At 49.1% G+C, this 22444-nt stretch overlaps 2 long non-coding RNA genes across 4 annotated transcripts in view; both read left to right on the top strand.

Annotated features, from left to right (window-relative positions):
- Nucleotides 1–4309, top strand: part of LOC134172984 (uncharacterized) — a 50686-nt gene extending 46377 nt beyond the window's left edge. For all 3 annotated transcript variants that reach the window (XR_009968089.1, XR_009968092.1, XR_009968090.1), the window contains one exon: nt 2845–4309. This is a non-coding gene — a long non-coding RNA (uncharacterized LOC134172984). The remainder of the gene's footprint in view (nt 1–2844) is intronic.
- A 4-nt stretch (nt 4310–4313) lies between these two features.
- LOC134172992 (uncharacterized) lies at nt 4314–8929 on the top strand. The gene is made up of 3 exons (XR_009968094.1): nt 4314–4476; nt 6176–6253; nt 7807–8929. It is a non-coding gene; the product is annotated as an uncharacterized LOC134172992 (long non-coding RNA).
- The last annotated feature ends 13515 nt before the right edge of the window (nt 8930–22444 follow it).

Genomic DNA, 22444 nt, shown 5'->3' with positions numbered 1-22444 from the left:
AGAAATGCACATAAAGAAATCAGAGCCAGACGTTTTATTTAGGATTTTGCCACTTTCCTTTTCCCTGCGTTTTGACTTATTTATTTGCCTTGCTTCCTATGGGGCTTTGATGAAGGTGTTTCTTTGGGGATCGGCTTGTCTGGGGCTTCACAAACCGGCCTGTGTGTTGGAAAGGGGGAAATTACATCCCGTCATCACGTTAGGGCTGGTGTTTCAGTGCTGTTTGGTGTCGTGGTCGCTGTTTGGAGGCAGCAGGCTGTGGCAGGGAGCGTTGTTTCGTGCACGGTGTGTGCATGTGTGTGTGCACGGTGAGGAGGATGCAGCCTGTTAAATCCCGTGGCGACACGCCGGAGAGTGTTCTGCTCCTGGAGTTTGATTATAAGGTAAAAAGGGGCTTAGCAGTGTAATGGTTTCAGAGAGCAATCAAAGCATTGCAAATAAATTCACGTTTATTCTATTTATTTTTTCAAGTTAAAAAGGCCTGATCCAGCCAATTTGTTTGCCTTCCAGTTCGGCGTGTTTGACAACCGCCGCTTCATTATTCCATCTTAAGGAATTCTGCTCACCAAGGGAGAGGGGGGAAATAAAAGCCCTCGCTCAGAGCCACGTCGGGAAAGCGGCTTTGCCAAAGGCACCGCGCTCGGCCAGCGGGTGCGGGCTGGGGGAGGCTGCTCACTGCCTCGATGGAAACACATTCCCAGTTTGGATGTGAGGCAGGCTGGCTTTGAAGGCTTTCTGTTAGATTTCCCCCTTTATCCCTTGCCATCTATCATTGTAAAGGAGACATATATAACCGCTGCACTTTGTATATTAAGGGGAGCTGCCTGCTTTTTCCCTTTGCTGAGATAATGACGCTGAGGGTTGTTGACTGCTGTTATCTCTGATGACAGCCTTATCTGCATGGCTCTGATTCCCTCTCCCCGAGTTGGATATATCTAGTTCTTCGGAAAGTGACCACTGCTCCCATTATGGCTGGGCAGGCTGGAAAGCAAATAGTCAGGCACAGTCGAGTTCTTAATCAGTTGTGCTGTTTGCTGTGTTCCCCCCTGCCAAAATACAAAGTATTGAAGGGAGGTGAGGAGAAATGAGAGCCTTAAAATAAGGTTGGATAAAAGGCAAATGCCTCCAGCTTCCCCCAGAGAGCCTCTGGTAGGGACAAAAACCCCTGATAACCAATTGTTGAATGGCATTGGTGTGTGTCTCAGCTTTTCCCCACCATAGGGACCCCTCGCTAATGGAGCTGGGAATGATATTTACACAGTGGAGGGGCTGTTACACCCTCCTGGCTGCACCAGGTCAGAATCCTGGAGTTTAATCCCCCTAAACACAATAACCTGCAGTTACCAGGCTAGCGCTTGCCGCACTCCAAGGTGTGCTGCCTTGGCACGCTGTGTGCCCATCCCACAGAGATCTCAGAGCAAATTTCACATGTTTATGGATTTAGCTCCTTAACACTCTTAAGAAACAACCTTGTTGAACTGTGACAGAAAGGGAGATGAAGAGATCCTGTGTGCATTGACTGGCATCCAGCAAGCCGAGCTGGGAGTGCGGCCAGCCATGATGTCCAGGTCTCCGAACCCCTGCCCATCGATCCCATCCCGTCACCTGGGTTTCACCATAACAACCCTTAAAAACAGACAACCCAACCCGTTTTCCACCACGTGGGTGTCTGCAAACCCCGCTGTATTCAAAGCACCTCTCGGTGGAAAAACTCCTGCATGATTCCACCTTAAAGCAGTGATGAGCTGGTGGAGAGAATTGCAGGAGAGCCACGGAGCTCCGTGCTCTGCCTCATCTTCCCTGCGGGATAGTCTGCCCTTTCTCAAATACACAGGGGGCTATGAGGAGCTTTTTCCTCGCTGCCATAATTTGTAATATAGGTTTCAATCTAAACATTTGGACCAGTCTTACTGATGCACGATCCAGCCTGTCTTGATGGGGTTGCACCACTTCTGCCAGCTCCCTGCAAGCCGGGCTTGCCTAAGCTGCACCTAGAGCCTACCAAGGTGAGCTCCAAAGCCAGCATTACTGGGAAGATGCAGCACTGAACTATGCTGATGCTTCTTTTTGCTCCCTATTTTAAAACATGTTGTACTGGGAACTGCAGCGGGGGAGGAGAGGGAAGATACTGGGTTTGCCCTAAAAGTTTAAAGGGATGTTTATTTTTCCAGTGCTTCAGAAGGCAAAGCCAGACATTTTTTAGTACTGAAGAACAGTTATTGATTAAAAAAACACCACATTGGTACTGAAAAATTGCTCTAAATTCTATTTTTTGGGGGTTGAGGATGCAGTGATGTAGAACTGAAAATCTTCTGTTTGAAAAACATTTTTATTTGACAAACCATCTTTGTCATGTAACAAGTTTGTTGGTTGTTCTCTCTGTACTCCCAGTAGGGTTTTGTGCAGTGCAATGTGGGACCACCGAGGGCTCCTTCTGTGCTTTTCTTGTGGCTAACGCACAGACTGAGACATAAACCATACTGATCTGTGAATGTTCAGTTTAGGTTGTAGGAAATCTCTTTAAGATATCATTAAATCAGCAGAAAATTCAGTCGCAGACCACAGTGTGGAATATTCTTACACACACTGTCTGAAGAGGAGTTTGGGTATTAATAATGTGTCTGGTTTTTCCCCTCTAGTGCTTCCAGCTGGTCTAATAAAAGGGAATACCTCACTCTGTGGATCTTGCCTTGCTGTTGTACGTGAGGATGGAATAGGTCAGATGCATAACTCTTATTTTCCAAAGTTATGAAGGACCAAAAGGGGTGAGGATGGGATCTCACTGTGGCAAGATCGGGATCACAGACTTGGATATAACGTTTCCTTTTACCTGGGTCTGTCTAGGGCTGCAGCTTGAACCCACTGGCTTGGAGGCTTCAGAGGCTGACCCCAGGAGGGGCCCTGGACACCCACATTCTGGCTCCATGCTCAGTCACCAAAACTCCATCCTTCCCCATTGGAGTCTCATGGGATGTGCTGGTATCATGGAGAGCAGCACGGCGATGCCTGCCTGCGCTGAGCAGCCCTGTAAGTAGCACAACCCCCTGTGCTCAAGCTGGCCACCATCTCTGCTGGGATTTTAACCCCAGCTTGCAGACAGAACAGCAGTCTGATCATTTGAGCACACCATTACGCAGCCCTGGGTTGATAAGGGTGGTTCAGTTCCAGCATCTGCAGCATGGAAACTTCTTTCCCCCCAGTTTCTCTGTTGCGATTCCCTCACCCAGCACACCCTTGAGCTTGAACAAGGTCATTTCTCTGTACCACTTCCAGCCAGGCAGCACAGCACCACTGCAGGTCCTTCCCCACACCACAGCCCCATGGTGGGAGGACGTTTCCCACGTGTTCAGGGTGACAGTGGGAGCAGGTTTTGTGCATTGGCAAGAGTAATCTGCGGCTGTGGGACCATGTTCTGCCACGAGCCCACGTCTCCTGAGCAGTGATTGCACAGCCCTTTGAGGTCCTCTGTTCCCAGCTGCAAGATGGAGATACCCTTCTTAACCCACACCATCACTTTGGTTCACTGCAGCTTGCGAAGTGCTTCTGGATCAACAGATGGGAGGCACCAGAGAAGTGACAAAGATGATTAATAGCAAGGTTATTAACCAACGTCATGGGTCAAATCTGCATCGGTTCCCAAGTTTGTGCTTGATACAGAGGTCAGTGTCATGGGTGACTCCCCGTGGGGCTGGGAGCTGGACTTGACACTTGGCTGTAGGGCCAGGATAGGCAAAAATCAGGTTAAGCAGATTTGGCCTGCACCTGATAAGAATGTTTCTGAGGGAATAAGGTGTTTCCCATGATGTTGCTGGAGTATGAACCCCTCTCCCAGGTGAGCTGTCAGTGGTCCCACACTGGTGCAGTTGCTTTGCAAGCTGCTTGGTTGAAACTTCTGTGATTTGAAGGGCTGTGGACGCACTTAAGAGATCTCTGGTCTCGGGCAGGCAGCAAAGTGTGCACTTGTGTGGGGGAAAGTGCTGCTCTGCTGAAGCATGGTTTCCATTTAAGCACTCGGAGGGCTCCTAGCCCTGGCCTGCTTGTGTTTATCTGTGCCAAGTGTGAATGGGAATTGGAAAATGGGGAGGAGAGAATGGCTGCTTTTTAAAAAGCTAATTTAAAAGCAGGCGCAGCCTTCTGTAAAGATGATTCTGATTGTCCAGAGCTCTTTTAAAGGGACAAGGTTAAATGCGTTTGTATTGAGAATGTGGGATTAGACACGCGCCCAAAATGAACAACAGCATCTTTATTTATTTCATACTTAAATGGCCAGGAGTGTAAGTCAGTCGGTTCCTGATGATCCAGGAATGCAAGGGGATTTTCTGTATTGTTTTTTTTTATTTCATAAAGCTCTTTATCTCTGGCTTTGTACCTCAGCTATTCCTACATGCCACCAACCTTCTTCTGACCACTATCCTTGCGCAACCAGAGAGGAAAATATGCATTGACTGAAATGGTACCATCAGTTGGAAGCTACAGGTAAAATACTTGTGAGCTTATTCCCATTGTGCCCTGATTTAACAGCATAAACTGCCTCACATGGGAAAGGCTGACATTGACACCGCTATTCCATACAAGATCTGAAATGACTGAGGGTTTAGAACAACCCTGTGAAGCAGGGAATTGATGTATTATTTACCAAGTGCTGATGCTTTGATAAAACATATGAACACCCCCAGTTCAGGCTGATTGCAGTCTATGAGCAGAGCGGTGTCTGGAGCAGGTCTGCCTTTTCCTGTGTATTTTTACTGTGTGATTTTAATCTTGGCTGTGTCTGCTCACTGCTGTTGTAAAAGGAAGAAATCACCATCATTTGAAGAAAAAAAACTGGGAGATTATTTTTTATCAGCTTTCTAAGGGGAAACTGAGGCACGGGCAGGTTCTGGGGGTTTGTGAGTGAAGGAAAGTGGTAAAACAGTGGAGGAGCTAGGGAGAGAGCCTGGGGCTCTCATGCCATGGCAGGAGATGTTCCTGGTGCACAGGAGACCAGCCCAAAGGATCCTCACTTGATGGAGCTTGCTCACGCACATCAGCAGCACTTTGCACCCTTGGCCCAGGAAGCTGAGGGCTGGAAGAAGCCTGAGCCTCTTGAGTTGGGATTTGGTCGCTTGGGCTCTGTTTGTTTCCCAGAAAACAAAAAAAACGGCTGGAAGCAACTCAGCTTAAAATTCCCTTTGGATGAGCACAGCCCAAACTTCAAGGGCTTTCCATGGGGGTTCTGCAAAAGGAGACTCAGATCTTAAACACTTAAACTGGTGTCCAGAAAGATACTTCCCATCAGTGGAGTCTCTTCCTTTAAATACACACATATATATATTCATTCCAGAAAAAAATATATATTTATAGTAATTCCAGCTTGTCACGGGCTGTCTGCCTTGTCTCAGCTCTCTGGCTTTCCTCTCCCACCCTTATTTTGGTAGTGTCATCTCCAGATCTGTCTTACCTTTCTGGAGCAAACACAGTCTCCTGCTTATGCAGCTGTGGCCAGGCCCTCGCTGGAGCCAAGCAGTGTGTCACTGTGTGAGCTGGCCTGAGCTGTGTTGAGTCACGCAGCCGAGCATCCTGCTGCTGGATTTATTGCTGGGAGAAGAGCAAAAGTGAATACCCAGCACAAGGGAGGTTCTGCCTTATGTGCCCCATAGGCTTAATTAGCAGGCAGACTTTTGTTCACTGCTGTTCCTTAAAACCAAAACCACTAACAAGCAAATGATGTAAAGAAGGGCAGAAACGCTGTGTTCATGGTTTATTACTGTTTATATAGCACAAAAGTTGGGTAAGGCACTCCAAATGTATTTAACAGGCATGATGGCACAAAATACTGAACCTAATTAGTTTAGATGGAGTTTTAGTGTTGATTTTAGTGCAGTCAGGATGGCCTTTTCCCAAGGTGTTCCTGGCTTAAGGATAATTCTTGCCTTGAATACAGAGTCAACAGGCAATGGGATGGGTTTGGATCTGCAGGGCAAGGTCTTGGCCTGGAGGAGCCCCATAAAGTAAGAATGAGCCCTAAACCCTGCAGAGCTTGTCTACCTGGGTTGCCCCTCTCTAGTGAGGGCAAGCCCCACTGGACCAGACTGGTTAGTGCTGGTTAAACACTTGTTATTCATACTGTGGGAAACATCCTCCTATAACCTGGACTTCAATTTTCTCTTCATTCCTACATCTTTCTTTGTACCAGGTTCAATCTTGGCAGTGAATATTCCAGGATTCCAGCTCAAAAGAGACTGGAATGACTCCGCTTTCCGCAAATCCTCAGGTTGAGTCACTAAAAATGTGTTATTTCCTTGCTGCGGTGGTGTCCAGGATTGAGAGGTTGTAATCCAACACATCAGCCAAAACGATGACCTTGGCTGGCAAGCAAAAAAGGTTTTGAAAGGCTGATTGAATTGTTGGAGGGTTTTTCCTGCTTTCTGTGTTTGAAACCATAAGGGCACTCAAAAACTGCATTTCCAGCTATGAAGGCTGGATATTCTTTCTTCCAGCTGAGGAATGTGAAGTTATTTGTGCTGCTCACCTTAAAACACCTGTCTCAAGTACTTGAGTGGTGAAGCTCCTCTTCCGAACTCGTCTGTGCTCCTCTGGAAGGAGCATCTAGAGACCAACCTGCCAACATTAGGCACTCAGGTCACAGTTTGCGCTGGAACCTCTCAGTTTCATCTCATTGGTTGCCCCTGCGAGCTAAAACTGAAGCTGCAGGGAAAACCTTGTTTATTATAAGCTTCATGTTGACGACACGAGAGCTGGCAGGGCTGTGGGCTTGTGCTCTCAAGCCAGCTATGGAAGCCCAGGTGTGGGAAAGGGGGCCCAGCAGAGCTGTTTCCTGGAACAGGGGAAATACTGCAGCAACTGTTCTAGGACTGGAAATGTGATTTTTACACCAGCCCCTTTGGCTTCATTCTTGCCCTTGTCTGGCTGCTGTGTCTGTCTGTGCCAACACATTTCACTGGCATTTACTGTTGATTTGACATGGGTGAGCATTGACCCCTTCCCCAGAACTGAGAGGGAGCTCTGTTTATCCAGCTAAGATCCATCTCATGTGGCCCCTGGTCACAGCTGAGCAGTACAGCGACAGCCACAGTACAGGTGAGAATAGGAAATAGCCTTGAATAAATGTGAAGGAACCGCAGCTCCCCCATAGATGCTCTATAGCCATAAAAGATGGTGAGAGTTGTTGCACCAATTACTCCTCCCAAGCTGTTCGATCTGTTCTTCTATTTCATTACTACTATGAATATACCCACTTGTTCCTGGTCTGTTACTGCAGGCTGCTGCCTTCTGTGCTCATGTGGCTGAGTGCTACAGATGGAACTGACTCGTGAAGTGGGATCTGGATCCAAATCCAGAGGGGCCCTAGGACACCAGAGCACAATAACAGCATTGCCAAAAGGCATGGTGGCTTGGCAGAGGGATTTCCCTCTTTGCAAAGCTGGTTTTCTAAAGGCTCTGGTTCATAGGAAAGAAGGCTGCAGTGAGGTGGAGGTCAGTCTCTTCTCCCTAGTAACAAGTGATCAGAGGAAACAGCCTCGAGCTGCACCAGGGGAGGTTTAGAGTGGATACTAGAAACAATTTCTTCACTGAAAGGGTTATCAAGCACTGGAACAAGCTGCCCAGGGCAGTGGTGGAGTCCCCATCCCTGGAGGTGGTTTAAAAGACATGTAGATGTGGCACTTAAGGGCCCTGTTTAGTGGTGAACTTGCCTGATGCTCGGTTAACAGCTGAGCTCCATGATCTTTAAGGTCTTTTCCAAACTAAATGGTTCCATGATTCTATACCTCTCACTTTGCTCAAGCTGTTCTCTTGTATCTACAGGTTTCCCTGCTAGAATCCATCTTAAGCTCAGCAAGAGCTGTTGACTGGGAATGGAAAGGACCTAACAGGCAAGTCTTACAGTGCTCAAATCTCTCCTTCATTGTTTTGACATTTCTCTCTGCTTTTCCCTTCCAAAATTGAATGGCTGCTCATGGAGCACAGTGACCTGCTCTGGAGGGCTCTCCCGGGCCTGTGGTTTCATGCTCTGCAACCTCATCCAAGACAACAGCCTTTGGGGTTTCCCTTCCAGCCTGTCTGCCACAGAGTGCTTTGGAGCAGGTGCATTTCTATAGTGCAGGACTGAGCATGGGGAGCTGAGCAGAGCATGTGATGGAGTGTGTCCTGTGCAGAGGCTGTCCCTACGCACTGCTCCCCAGCCCCATGCCAGCACTTAATGGTGTGTTGCATTTGCATAATGTACATAAATTGGTATAGGTCTTGAGCAATTACATTGGCATCAGCATGTCTTTTTCCCTTGCCAAGCAGCAAAGGCACCATGTCTCCTGTTGTGGAGCATGCCAACACCTTAACTATGCTCCTGCCAACATCCGACATAAATCATCCCTTATCCAGCCGTCCCCTGTCCTTCTGAAGGTTGCAGTCCTGGAATCCCATCCCATTCTTTGGTTATCCAGGGAGGTATTTACTCGCTCTCGGGTGCAGTTGACATAGTAAGATGGGATGTGTTTCAGAGCCTTTCTGTTCTGGGACTCCTCCTGCTTCATTGCAAGTGATACACGGTTGGTCTCTGCTTCCTTAGAGCATCACATAGCAGATAGAGCAACGCATTTGATCTCTCTGTGTAGTTTTATGGTAAGCCACTACCTGAGCTTGTAGGATCTGCTCTCCTTTCCACTGTGAGCATTCCTAAGCATGTGCTGTGATGAGATCCCCCTCCACGACTTTAGGACCAGTCTGCCCAGGTCAGCCCAGCACACAGTGCCTGGGAGGTGACAGTCCAACTTGCTGAACGCCACCGAACACTTTAGACCATTGATCATTTGGGCTTGAAGAACAGATGTTCCTTCAAGGAACAGCCAAGTTGGGAGCTAAAGCTGCAAGGTGGCTGGGGCTTTGGTGAACCTCTTGTCTGGCTCCAGCACTTTAGTGATAGAATTTAACTAAATCTCCCTGCTTTTTTAGGCAAGAGGGTTTGCACTTACCCAACCAAGTTGAGGATGTTCCATGCACCATCCAACCCTTGCTTCTTCTGGTTTTCTTGAATCAGCCATAAAGGAGGGGGAAACATGAGTTTGAAGTGTGTGCATGAGGCTTAGAACATATTTTGGAAGCAACCCTCTGAAATACTGGAACAGTTCTGACAGAATGTGACCCTTAGGAAAAGCATCAGGGAATTGTTTGGGTGTGAGATGCAGCTGGGATTTGTTGCTCTTTAAAGGAGCGGACAGCAGTGCTGTGGTTTGGTGGCACTGCCTTGGTTTGCTGGTACTGCTGTGGTTTGCTGGTGCAGGTTCCAAGCCAAGCAGACCAGGCAAGTACTCATCAGGGAAATGAGAGCTTTGAGCCTGTGTGCAAGGGCACGCAGCCAGCCCTTGCCAAGGGGTTCAGGGCTGGGGCTCTGCTCCTGCTGCTGTCCTTGAGGCATGGGCATGTCCCTGCTGGCTCCTGCAGCAAAGGGGTTTGGCATCGGAGTGAATCACAGCCTGCGGAAATGCTTGTGACTTGTGCTTGGTGGCTTTAGGACTGACTGGAGGGCTCTGGGAGAAGGCTTTTTCCCTCTCCATGGGCTTTCACTTCCCAGCAGGGAGAGAAGAGAGCAGCAGGGCATGAACTGAGGGGGGTTAGAGGATTGGGAAGGACCTGAAAGGGGAGGATTCGGTGACAGTTTCTCTGGGCGAGGAGCATGGCGTTCAGTGCTCCCATGCTTCCCATTGTACCAGGAGGATAAAGCAGGGTGGTCGGAGGGACCTGGGGCTGGGGGTCTGCTCAGCTCCAGCACAGAGGGAAGCTCAGCCCCAGCGGGAGCCCCAGCAGCAGCCCCCACCTCCCTGCACCCTTTGAAGCCCCCAGTGCTGCAAGAGGGGTGCACTTGGCTCTTGTGCGCTGGTGATCCCTAAATGAAGAAATGCAAATCTATTCAGGGCAGATTCTTTTTCCAAAGGCAACTTGCCTCAGTTGCTAATTCCCTGCATGGTTTCTATACAGACCCCGCACCAACACCTGCAGCTTAATGTTTTTTTTCCTTCTCTCCCCTTTTTCCCTGGATGGGGGGGGGGAGAGTGATGGGGAGTTGATTGAAAATCTTTGTTTTCTCTGGTGCGATGAAACTTGCTTTGCTCTTTTGCCTCCTTTTCTTTCCCCTTTTCACAGAATAAATACAGCTGATCCATCCCCAGCCCCTCTGCACGTGCCACAAGAATGAGCCGTCCGCCTCGCCCCCAGCCCCTTGCTTTCATTCTTTCCCCCTGCTGCTGTGTTTGCTTATTCTCGCTGCAGCTGTAGCGCCGGTCGCAAGCGTGAGTTGACCCATTGCTGGTTTGCTTGGCACTGGCTCTGCAGAGCTCCCCCCCCCCAGAAAAAGACTTTGAAATCAACTGTTAGAGCCCTCATTCTGCTTCTCTTTTTTTTTTTGCTCTTCTTATTATCCCAGCGCTTGCCTTTTGTTGCCAGCGCAAACACCAGCCCGCACACACGCGGCCGTGCGGAGGGGAGCGCAGCCCCCGAAATATTGCACTGTCCAAAGTCCACGGGTTAAAACAAACATCAACACCGCGTCAAACAGTTTGCCCGTAAGAGTCTTTTGTTATGAAGATAAGCTTGTTATCTCTTTCATTCAGATTTTAATCTGACAGGTCATTTGCATACTGCCAGCCGACTTCAGGGTGTGCATTAGATCCACTTTGCATTTAAATCCTCTGTCACTCAGGCAAATAAAAACGGGGGGGGGGGGGGGGGAAGGTGGGGGTGCAGCTAAGAACCTCTTTCAGATCCTCCCGGTTCTTGCTGTCACTTTCTGTGCCGACTGTTGGTGCAGAGAAGTTGTCCTGGCTCCTGGGGCTCTGCTTGTTCTGGGGCAGCCAGGGTGCTCCCAGACTGTGAGCTGCATGGCCAAGGGCTTGCCAAAGATCCCACTGGGATGCCTGGGCCCCTTCCTTACCCAAATCCCTCTCCTAGACGCTGCTTTGCTGGCTAAAACCTGCTCAGCGGTTGGTCTTGCCCTCTGTTAGGTTAAGCCTGTCCTGGGTTTGCATGAGAATCGAGCCCTTGGTAATAACAGGACAAGAAACAATGAGTGTCCTGGCCACCATGCAGCTAACAAGTCACCTATTTAGCAACTTCCATGTAAGCATGCCTCTTCCCTTAGTTATTCTACTTGTCTTATGTGTGTGTATATATATATTTTATTCTTCTCCATCCAAAGCCTGATCCTGCACCCTTACTTCTTGGGCTTTATCATGTGTGCTGAAGGGATCCCAGGGGCAAGGCTGCTCATACAGGTGATGGAGATAGGTTGGGTGACCATGAAGGGCAGGAGCTGTGGGACACAAGTCACCTCTGATGCAAATGCACATTGATGGGGCTGTGTTCTGCTTTGGGCACAGGGAGCTACAGCAGTTTCTGGTGTCTGTGAGGCACTGTAGGGACAGAAACCAACCCACTTGGTGAAGGTGTTATCAAAACATGGGGTTACTGTGGATCTCTGGTTCTTGTCCCCACCCTGCAGCCTCGTGCCTGCCCTTTCCAACCCTGTTATAGGACAGAAGAAGGAGAGGGCTTGGCTGTTCTGGGGTCCTGGTTCCCTGCAGGGACATTGCATTTGTCTGCGAAGGCACAAAATTGGGGAATTCAACTTCCTGATGTGATTTCTCCCATGTTTTCTATGTTTGGACGTTTTGCCTGTGATCACTTTTCTCTTCCTGAACCAGCACAAGCAGCATCAAGACGCTCGTGTTCCTCAGCATGCGGATCCCCGGCTCCAGCCTGCCCTGGCTTTGGGAGGGCTGATCCCTGGCTGTGCCCGCCGGGTCCTGCCTGCTGCTGCCAGCACCTCCCTCCACTCGCCGTGTTTCCTGCACCTCCTCTGAGATGCTGGAACAATGAACTGGGGACAAGATTAAACCTGGTGCAATTCTTCTGTGCACAGAGGTGTAACCACGGCTCCACCGAAGACCACAGGAATTACCCAGGGGTAAGGGAAAGGTGAAACTTGGAGTCTCCTTCCTGAAATACAATGGAGAGCCCATGAGATAAGGCCATGGTCCCCCTACAGAGAGAGGGATGGTGTCCCTCCCTGGGGATTGTGTCCCAAGCCACAGCAAGCAGAGCCACGGGAGAGCATTTCCTTTAGTCCCAATGGGGTTAAAGATTGGATCTGGTGCAATTAATGTATCCAAAAGCAGGGCAGTGAATAGTCACAGGGCATTTATTCAGCTCTAATGTGACAAGTTCAATTCTTCTGTTCAGAGCCAGTAATTTTCTTACATATATTAATTATTTGAAATAATTCTCTGAATAACATCTAGGAATAATTCAGGCAATATATCTTGATAATGAACCTGTTGCTACTGAATGGTTGAAATCTCAGCTGTGCTGGTGACTTTGGCTTGGGTGAATGTTCACACGGCATTGTTTCTTCCCTTAAATACTAGTACGTGACTTTCAGAACCAGATTCTGGTCTGAATTGCTGTGTTTATGAGGTCTCTATTATTTGCCATTTTCGTAAATGTTCCTGACAGTAAATGCCTTTGTTAGAATATTATTGGTAAAGCCAGGCATAAAAGCGTGTGAATGAAGGCAGGCCAAATCTGAGCCATATATTGGAACCGATACTTGCAGGGGGGAAAGCTTCTGAGAGATGGAGCCAGCTCCAAGCCTTAAATGAAGCTGATGGGCACAGGGTCTCTCTTCCCATCTGACATCAGGTTCACTCTTCCAATTTCTTGTCAGAATTTCTCAGGGCATTAGGAAATAAAAGGTTGGTTTGGGGATTTTTTTCCTTGCAACCCACAGGAGTGAACCCACCAAGCACAATCCCATGGGATGCCCCAGTGCTGTGGAAACAACGGTGCTCCTGGTCCCCTCGTGCGGTGCTGGCAGCAAGGTTCTGAGCAGGGTGCGTGCTGCAGGCAGGAGAGGGGTGAGCTCCTCTGCTGGAGCTGTCATCTCTGGAGATGGCTGGGACAAGGTGATGGAGATGTCCAGTCTGGTCTGGGGCTCTCACACCAGTGAGCTGTGATCTCGGTTATCCAGCAGCAGTCCGAGTATTACTGAGAGGAAGGTGGCACAGAGCAGTGTCCAGCACTGTCTGCAGCAGTGAGAGCTGGCCGGGTGCTGCAGGAATGACCGTGCTCCATCTGGCCCTGTGTGCCCACAAGCGTGGTGGGAGCATTGGAGTTTTGGAGCGATTTCCTGCCCCAAATCCAGACTGTTTGGCCAAGGAATGGAGTGGAAGGGAAAGGCAGAGATGCCTATGTGCAAATAGGGAAAAGCTCCTCTTGAAATCTGGTTTCTCACTCATGCACTAAAACTGACAACACCTAAGACCCTTGGACTAAGAGGTCAGGTAGCCAAGCCTGAACAGTGTCCCCTTGCCTGCCTCCCTTTCTGAAGATGTTGGATCAGCGATGAGAGCTCTGTAGTTTATGGGCATTGTTGCATCCTGTGTGCTGATGGGCACTGTGGACTCTTGGGGGACCATGGGGACAATTCAGTAAATGGACACAGTGCCTGCATAGGAATTTTTTCCACACAGACACACACACTTTGTCCCCAGACGATGCAGAGATGCTGCAGAGCGAGGCAAAGCTGCTGCCTCCTGAGCATTGCCCTTTTCTCTGCTCTCCCATCTGGTGCATGTCTCCAGATTTGCCTCCAGTCTTTAAGGGAGCCCAGGTTCCTCTGGCTGTGAGCCTCCCACCCTGGCCACCAAAGGGCTTCCTCTGCCCTGAGAACAAGTCCCTTTTAAAAGCAGCCTGACATCTTTCCTTTGTTCCTGGCTTTCCACTAGGATTTTCCATGATGCAATCCCGTATGGGGTTACTGGCAAAGAGCTGTTAAAAGTCAGTAGCTGTGCCTGGAGCAAACCCATTGTTCTGCCAGCACAGAGCCCTTCAATGCTGCTGACTCCTGCGTGGCCTTGCTCCTGCTCCCCTGCACCACCGGCACCTCCTCATCCACAGGGATGCTGAGGGACCTCTTCATCCACACGGAGGGACACGAGCATCAACACAAGGCACATAGAGAGCAAAGCATGATTAGGCAGACACAGCCCCTGGACCGGGCTGCAACTCACCAGATGCATTTCGCTTTTCCTGGGGAAGTTCACAGGCTGCTGCTCCAGCCAAGAAGGGTTATTTTGGAGTGGAAAGCGAGGAGCTGTAGCTTTTATCCTTTTGGAGGAGCAATTTGCAAGGAAAACAATGCAGGATTCTCAGGAATAAGGAGTATTGGCTGCATCATCTTTTAAAAATAATTTAGACAAGTGAACGTTGGCCGGGGATTAGCACCCTTACAGGCACTTGGGTTGCAGCGAGGGGCTGTTTGCACAGATTTACTGATGCTGGGGATTTTTACAAGTGCATAGGTGACGTCTCAAGCCAAAGCAGCTCTCTGGCTCGCTAATGAGATAAGTCAAAGGCTCTGCTAAGTTTTCAGCAGCGCCACAGCCATTAACCCCGAGATTACAATATCCTTTGTGTTTTTCCAGCGTGTCCTGCCAAGATTTCACCTTAAGCAGAGGGAAGATGAAAACTTCAGGGCCAAGGAGCCTCTTACAGCTGAAAACCACTGTCTGCTCTGCTGTTGCCTGGGACAGAGAAAAGAGCCTGTGTGTGAGCAGCACTGAGCAGGGACTGTCCAGCACAGTCATTTGTTTCCATGTTGGGCAAGTGAAAAAAGGGGGAAAAAAATCAGAGGCTGGGGAGATGCAGATTTGTGTTCCCCACCCTCCTGTGCTGCTGGTGCTTCAGAAGGACTTTCTAGGTACTTACATGGGATATTTCCATTTCATCCAACACAGGTATTTTTATGGGGATTAGTTTTTGTGGTAGCAATGAGGTTTTCATCTCTACTCTTCACTAAATGGAGCAGGCTGCAGGTGAGTTCCAGCAGTAACTGCCCAGGATTGGCAACTGCAAAACACCCTCAGCCAAAATACTGCTGACTTCATCTTGACCTGCCTGAGCTATTGCGTTGGAAGGACCTCAACTTACGTTCTCCCAGAAAGCACAAACCGTTTTTCTCTAGGATTTTCCTTCAGTTTTATTGAAATCATTAAAAAAAGTAACCAACACTTCCCTCAAAAATAGTCCTGAGTTACACAAATCCCTTTTTTCTTTATTTTCTCCAAATTTTTGAAAAACTACATCAAAATGCAAACCAACACATTTGGGATGTTTGCAGCAAAAATCCCTGTTTCCTTTTATTCTCTGTAGCTCCTCAGTGAAGAATTCTTCCCATTTGGGACACCTAGACCATGATTTGCAGATTCAATCCCAGGTTATAGACGTTTCAGTACTGGGGAAGGTGCTGTGGGACTGCTCTCTGTGGGACTTCATCTGGAGAATTGGAAGAACCAATGCATTAACTCAAGCATGAGCTAAGGAATTACTTCCAACCTTCAAGGAACAAAACCAAATAGCTGTGATAGCCAGGTAACATCCACTATGTTATCGCTAGTAGCATATTTCAATCTCATCTATATGCTGAGTAAACAGCTTTGGCCTCCTTGCAGTGACACAAATATTTTGGATCACCCATTCTCCCTTCAGAAACAGACTCTCCCGAAGTTTTCACTCGGGGAGGTGATTCCAGTGTGGATCTCAGCACTGTCTCAAAGACAGGCGACGGCTGAGTCCCCTGCAAGAGCCATTCTTCGCATCCTTTCTTTAGTGTCCAAGACAGGAGCAGCTCACCTGCCCTTCCAGCCCTCTGGTAGAGGCAAAGCCCTCAGCAAGACCATGATTGTCTCCCTGGTCCCCATGTTGTGCCACTTCAGATGGCAGCCAGCTATGCTCGTGCCCAGTGCCAGCTTTGGGTTTTACAGGATCGCTGTTCCCAAAATACACATGGCCAAGGATGAGTCAAAGGGATGCTGTTAGTAGCGCACTGGGTGGTACGAGTTAGTCCTTGTTCATGGGAGCCCTTGAGCAATTAAAGGAAGTAAATTGTAATTAATGCCAATCTGCATGAGTTCATGGAAAATAGGCTGTGATGTCTCTCTTTAGCGTGTTGATAAAAGTGATGGTGGTGTGCAAGACTTCTGCACAACGTTTGAGTGGGTACCCCATGACATTTTGATTAAGGATCTAGAGCAATATAAAATCAAGAGGGTGTGCATTAAATAGATTAAAACCTGGCTCCCTGACAGGTCTCCAAATGCAACTGTAAATCATCTGCCAGCTGTGCTTGTAACAAAGTCCCTCCAGTAGTCTTGCGTTTAATATCTTTATCAGTGACATGGAAGAAGATGTAAAATCGCCACTGATGTGGTCTGCTGATGGTGTGAGGAGCCAGAAAGTGGTAAATAATGAAGAGGAGAGGTCACTGCTAGGGAGGAATGCAGAGCGCTTGGGGAGCCAGGCTCAAGTAAAGCACAAATATGGTGATGCAGGTGAGTGCAAGAACAAAGAATAAAAGCTCTCTTACAGGACAGTGAGTCCAGGAAGCAGGATGCTGAAGAAGCTTTTGGGAAAGCTGTTCCTAAGCCAGCTGAGTGGATGTCCCAGTGCTGGGCTGTAACTGAGCGGGAGGACACTTGGAGGTAGGAAGAGAAAGGGGTCTCCAGTGCATTTTCTCCTGAGGGCAGTGCTGCTGTGGTGAGTAAAACATCAGTACGTTGGAAAGGGCTCAGGGAAGAGCCAGGGGAGTTTTGGAAGGGTGGCAAAGCCCTCAGGGACCCCGTGTGTTGAGCTGCCAGAGCAAAGTTTGAGGATAGAGTTGGTCCCAGTTTGTGGGAATGGGGAGTGAAGTAAATTCTAGGGTGTTTTCTTGTCCAGCAGATCACTGTGTGGCAACTGGAAGCTGAGTGTGGTGGCATTCAGATGGAGGGAAAGGCTTCTCTTTGGGCTTCAAGGAGTCTGCTTCATCAGTCCTGTGCTCTGTTAGTTTCAGCCAGGCTCAGTAACTGAGTGCTCACAGAGTGTCAGTGTCTCAGCAGGATTAAACCAGCATTGCTACAGTGGCATGGCCGGATCGGTGACTGACATCTGCATGTAAGTACAAGCTGAAATCCTGCTCATGTTGAAGTCAGTATCAAAAGTGACAATGGTTTAGGGGAGATAGAACTACCCCTAGAATTTTGAGACACTTCTTATCCTGATCTATATTAGACACAAAGGTAGAAAAAAAGCAAGTGTTTTTTAAACCAAAGTAATACAGCTTCCTGGCTGAACATCTCAACATGAATTTAAAACTGTTGTAGGTGGTGGTTGTTACAATTCCAAGGCTTTAGATAGATGCTCACTGTGCAAGCAGTGTGCTAGCTGAGAAGTTATCTTACCCATAGCCTTCCTGGCCAAGTGGCTCTTGTCCAGTTCAGCTTAAAAAGACTATATCCATGAGTGGGTTGTGGGGTGGCAGCATCTCCAGGGAGGTAGCAATGAGCATCTTGCTGTGCTAGCTGACAGTATGACCACAAGACCAGGAGGATGTGGATGTCATCCACCATAACCTGTATTCACAGCATAAATCAGTGTTTAGGACTGATCTAAATGTGATTTCACTGGTGTTCCTATGCATTTAAGCTGTTTGTTAAACAAGATCTAACTGAAAGAGTTCAAGTTTTGTTGAGAAGAGCAGGGTATTGCCAGGGATGGCTTTTCTCCAGCTCGAGGGTAGCTTAGGCTAATGTGTTTTATTTTGCAGGATCAGACTAGGAGAATGCACTGACAAGTGGCAGATCAGTCACTGCCAACGGTTTGTATCTTGTGAGTAGAGGAACGCCGCAGGCAGATTCATTTGGATATTTTTATGCCAATGCAATGAGGTCCAAGGGAGTCTACAACTGACATAATTTACACACCATAGAGTCAGTCAGAACATTGAACTCTCTATCCAAGAGGGATCTATTTTAACTTGCATTTGCTTACAAGGCTTTTGGGAACAAATTCATGGTTTGGCTGATCCATCTGACTGGGTATTGCATCCAAAAGAGGCAGCATTGCTCTTCCCCTTCCCAGCCCATCTTGTCTCTCATGTTAGATGTAGTGACCATGAAGCCAGCTGAGGAGCTGGCTTTCCTTGGCACTTGGCCAGACTCTGCTTTGGTGAGCTGGTTTCTGCTTGTGTATATGCAGGTAACTTTCAGAGTGGCTGCCCAGTAACTACAGTCCAAGAGGGTGGGCAGGATTTTCACAGCAGCCATCAGGTTAGAAGAACTGGAGGCTTTCACAACATTGGGCTCTCAGTTGCTTTGCTTACTTTGACTCTTTGAGATGGAAACTGCATTATCTTAAATCCCTTTACGTATCTGCAAAGCAAGGTAGTAGCATGTTCTAACTGAGCTGAACTACGCAAGAAAGCAGTATGCAAGCATGATGGCCAGGTTACATAGGAGCAGGTTCAGCAAAGAAGGGAAGTCTAAGTTGACATAATATGCAGTGCTGTGCAAGGCAGAAAGTCAGTGTAAGAGGTGACAATTCACTTCTCTGTGTGGTCTGTGGTGACACTGGAAGTGTCATCATCTGCCCTTTCCGTAACCTGCCACCCACCACTGCTACCTGGAGCATGGCAAGTTTAATTTCCTGTGAATCATGGTGTCATTTGAGAAGTTTAATCCTACTTTTTCTGAGCCTCTATTGACAGAATAGCCAAATAAGCTCATCACGGTACTCCTGCCTGCTTAGCTGTTGTTGGAAGTTGTCCTCTGTCCGGTGTTATCTCCATCAGCTTCAGAGTCACCTGCGGGCTGGGCTGCTGTGGCATCCCAGGTTGTTGGGTTGGAGATGCTGGTGGAAGAATTGCTTGAGTTAAAGATGAGCATCTGATGTCAGGGGACTCCTGCCAGTCATTGTTCTGCTGGCTGTGTGGAAACAGGCTGAACTCTGCGGTTTTGCTATGTAACATTCTTATGTAGCTGCCCCAGTCGCCAACATGATAAATGCAATTATTTTTTCCAATTGTTATTTTTGCCCAGAGCATGCAATTGACACTGAAGTCTGCTGGGCAGAACGGGAATGTCGCGGCTGCTCACATCCCAGCAGTGGCACAGTGATGAGGGGGCATGGATTGCCTCCATCAGTCCCACCCTCGGGTGGCAGTGGTCAGGGTAACCTGTTTTCTTGGTGTCATCGAAGAGGGGATGACGGAGGTTTCTAAGGCATGGTTTTCCCTGGGAAGGCAGGAGGGAGCCGGGTTTGGTTGTGCAATGGAGTCAAGGGAGCTGTATTGCACTGCCTGGAAGGGGAGCAGTGGCGCCGGAGCTGCATCCCTCTTCCCTATACCCAGGGGCCAGCAGCAACCAACAGGAGCATCACAAAGAGGAAGAAAGGGCTTGGGGCTCTTCTTGAGACAAGGCTTAACTGGATCTTGAGCTTTGGAGGGAGGCACAGCTCTCCTGTAACAATGGGGATGAGGTTGCTTTCATGGATGGGGGGACGATGTGTTGAGCTAATGTGGGACATCTGCACCCAATGGCAAATGGGTGCTGGGGGGTGCCGAGTGCCGTGGGCTCCCTGTGCCGTGACTTGTTCAGCCAAGCAAAGGCCGGGCCGGCTGCTCTCCCACCACAGTGGTTAAAGTTTGCTTTAGCCGCCTTATCTAATCTCAGCCCTAACTTTTGCTGGGGGAAAGCGTTTATTGCTTATATCGTGTTACTCCATGAGCACTTGCTGGCTGTGGCTGTTTGCGTGTGTATATGTAGATGTGAAGCCAGATAACTCCGGGCCTTGCAGTTTTATGGGTCAGTCAATCCAAACTGCTTCCACTGGCAGATGTGGGGATGTGCCGCGTTCGTTACCTGTGGGCCATGTGCTATCAGGGTGTAAATCAGCAAAACAGGGCTCTGTTTATACACATAAATTGCCCCAATCTGACAGCTTAATACCCTTTTGACTTTTTACCCTCTGCAGGGGAGAGCCTCATATGCCTCGCGGTGCTGCTCGCCCCGGGGATGACGGCAGCACAGGGGAACCAGCCCCGCTATAAAAGCAGGAGCACGCTCTGCTCCTGCGCCTCTTCAGGCTTGGCTGCGTAGCCACCGGCTCCCCGGAGGGGAAAGACCCTTCCAACAGACCAGTCCAACAGGAAATTATCTGCTCACCCTTTGCTAAATTACCAGCCGGACAGCCAGTCACAGGTCCCAGAAATGCCAGCTCCATCTGTTCCCCTACAGACACGATTCCCAGGCACGCAAGATCCCGGCTTGGTCACCGGGAGGGCAAACCCCCTGCTCCATCCATCCCTCCCCTGCAGCGCCTTGCGCAACTCTCCCCATTTCATCTCTTCCGTGGAACACGGAGGTCGCATGGGTGAGGTTTCCCTGAGCAATCACAGTGAAACCTGCCAGGCTTCCTTTAGCTCCGGCTCCAGCGCTTTGTGGCTCTGGGAGAGGCTCCGTTTTTTTCAGCAGATGAGAGGGTGTTTCCAATGGGATAGCAGGGGGTTGATGAAAGGGAAGGGGAAGCACCAGGGCATCACAGTGAAATGGTTGTTGTGCTGTTTTGAGGAGTTTCCTAAATTTAAATGATGTGGCAGCAAAGGTAATGAGATACCCCCATTTGAAATGTCCTTTTTTTCTTTCCTCTCTGCTGCCTCCTTCACCAGCTTGGAGAACAAGAGCCTGTGGCTGCATCCAAACCTCTGGTAGCTCCCCTGGCTTTTTTCCTTAACTTAGTGCATCCTACATCTGGCCACACAAAACTAAACCCAACCTGGAGAGACTGAATCAGAACATTTGCTTGTGCTGGCACTGAGCAGCCCTGGTGAGGCTGCTAATCCACCCTGTGGTGCTTTCCAAGCCCCACTCATCACCAGCACCCGAGCTATGTAGGAGCTCAGCAACTCCATGTTCCCACCCCAAACAGGAGCATCCACATGCCCCTGCATGAGAAAGAGGCATCTGCACCAGGCCTTTCCCAACTTGCTTTTAAAGTGCAAGTCAAGGGTGAAAACCGATGCTGTAGGAGACTGACCTTGCGGGAGCGTCCTTCCCTCCGGCTGATCCCGGCTCAAACACTCTCAGTTTACAAGTCACCAGCTCCCACGGTAGCCGGGCTGCTCCTGCTCCTCCTGCACGGAATGCTCCTGCAGCTGGGGTGTTGCACAGAGCAGAAGTTGACTCCATCCCTGCTCCTGGCCTTGCATCCCCTTAGTGCCCAAGAGGTGGCTTAGGTGCAGGGAGGGATGAGGAGCAGCTTGGGTGGTTGGAGAGCCGGTGCCGGGGCTACCCTGTGACTGCAGACACCTCGTTTTACCTGGCTTGACTCTGATGGCATTCCCAGAAAGAGGGGCTGCCAGGCACCGGGACTGCTGCTTCCCATCGCAGAGCAGCTCGGTGCTGCTGTTTCCACAGTGCACTCAGGGTGATCCAGTGAAGTGTGGTTTCCCATGGAGAGACATTTGAGGCAGCTCAAGGTTGGATGCTCTGGTGTTTAGCATCAAGTGGATGCACACTGCAGTGTTTCTCTCAGCATGGGCTCAGCTTTCTCTTGTCTACCCAGCCCCGGGAAGACTTGTAAGCCGTTCATTTCTTTGAGGACTCTGCCCTTCTGGCAAACTGGGTTGAAATTGGGCAGTCAGTTCAGAAGTTTTATTGGGGAGAGAGACAGGCACACCCACAGCAGGACCACAAAGGAGCTGTTTCTCTAGGAAACTAGGCTGGGAAAAAAAAGGATGGTTAAGTAAGCAAATACATTTCTTGGAGAAACTAGAGCAAGGGAGGTTGTAGGGGAAATGTGTGTTTATGTAGCTGCTGACCCAACCTCCTCTTATGCATCAGTTTCTTGCTTTAAATCTCTCTATTCCTGTTTATGCCTGTTATTTTTATCATGTTGCAACTACTTATAGAATCATAGAATAGTTAGGGTTGGAAAGGACCTTAAGATCTTTCAGTTCCAACCCCCTGCCATGGGCAGGGACACCTCACACTAAACCATGTCACCCAAGGCTCTGTCCAACCTGGCCTTGAACACCCCCAGCGATGGAGCATTCACAACTTCCCTGGGCAACCCATTCCAGTGCCTCACCACCCTAACAGGAAAGAACTTCTTCCTTATACCCAATCTAAACTTCCCCTGTTTAAGTTTTATTAGTTCTAATGACTTGGTCTGCCCTGTGCTGCCACCTCCATCCCAGCAACCTCCTGTTTTGCTGCAGATGCTGCTTTGCCAGGGCCAGCCCATCCAAATAACTTTATAGGTATAAACAGTGACCCTGGTGAGGGAGAGGGGCTGGCCAGGCCCTGGGAGAGCAAGGCATGGGTGTGAGCAAAACTAATCGGTGGCTCAAGCTCTCCTGCCCAGCTCCCATTTCAGGGTTTGCAAACTGGCTTCCTCTGTTGGCTCCAAAGAACCGGAGCTGCTGATCCCAGGGCAGTAAAAGCCCTTTTGGTGGGAGCTGTCAGCCAAACATTCGAGTGCCTGCGAGTTGTTGTAGCCTTGCTGAAAACCGGTGCAGCAGTCAGGGGTCCTTTGATGCGCTCCTGTTTATTTACAAAGAGCCTGAAAGGTCCTGTGTCCC

Source organism: Pezoporus occidentalis, unplaced genomic scaffold (genome assembly GCF_034315485.1).
Source record: "Pezoporus occidentalis ecotype Australia unplaced genomic scaffold, CSIRO_AGI_Poc_V1 ctg114, whole genome shotgun sequence".
Classification (NCBI taxonomy): domain Eukaryota; kingdom Metazoa; phylum Chordata; class Aves; order Psittaciformes; family Psittacidae; genus Pezoporus; species Pezoporus occidentalis.
Note: the sequence above shows the minus strand (reverse complement) of the source record. Positions and strands in the feature narration are given on the sequence as shown.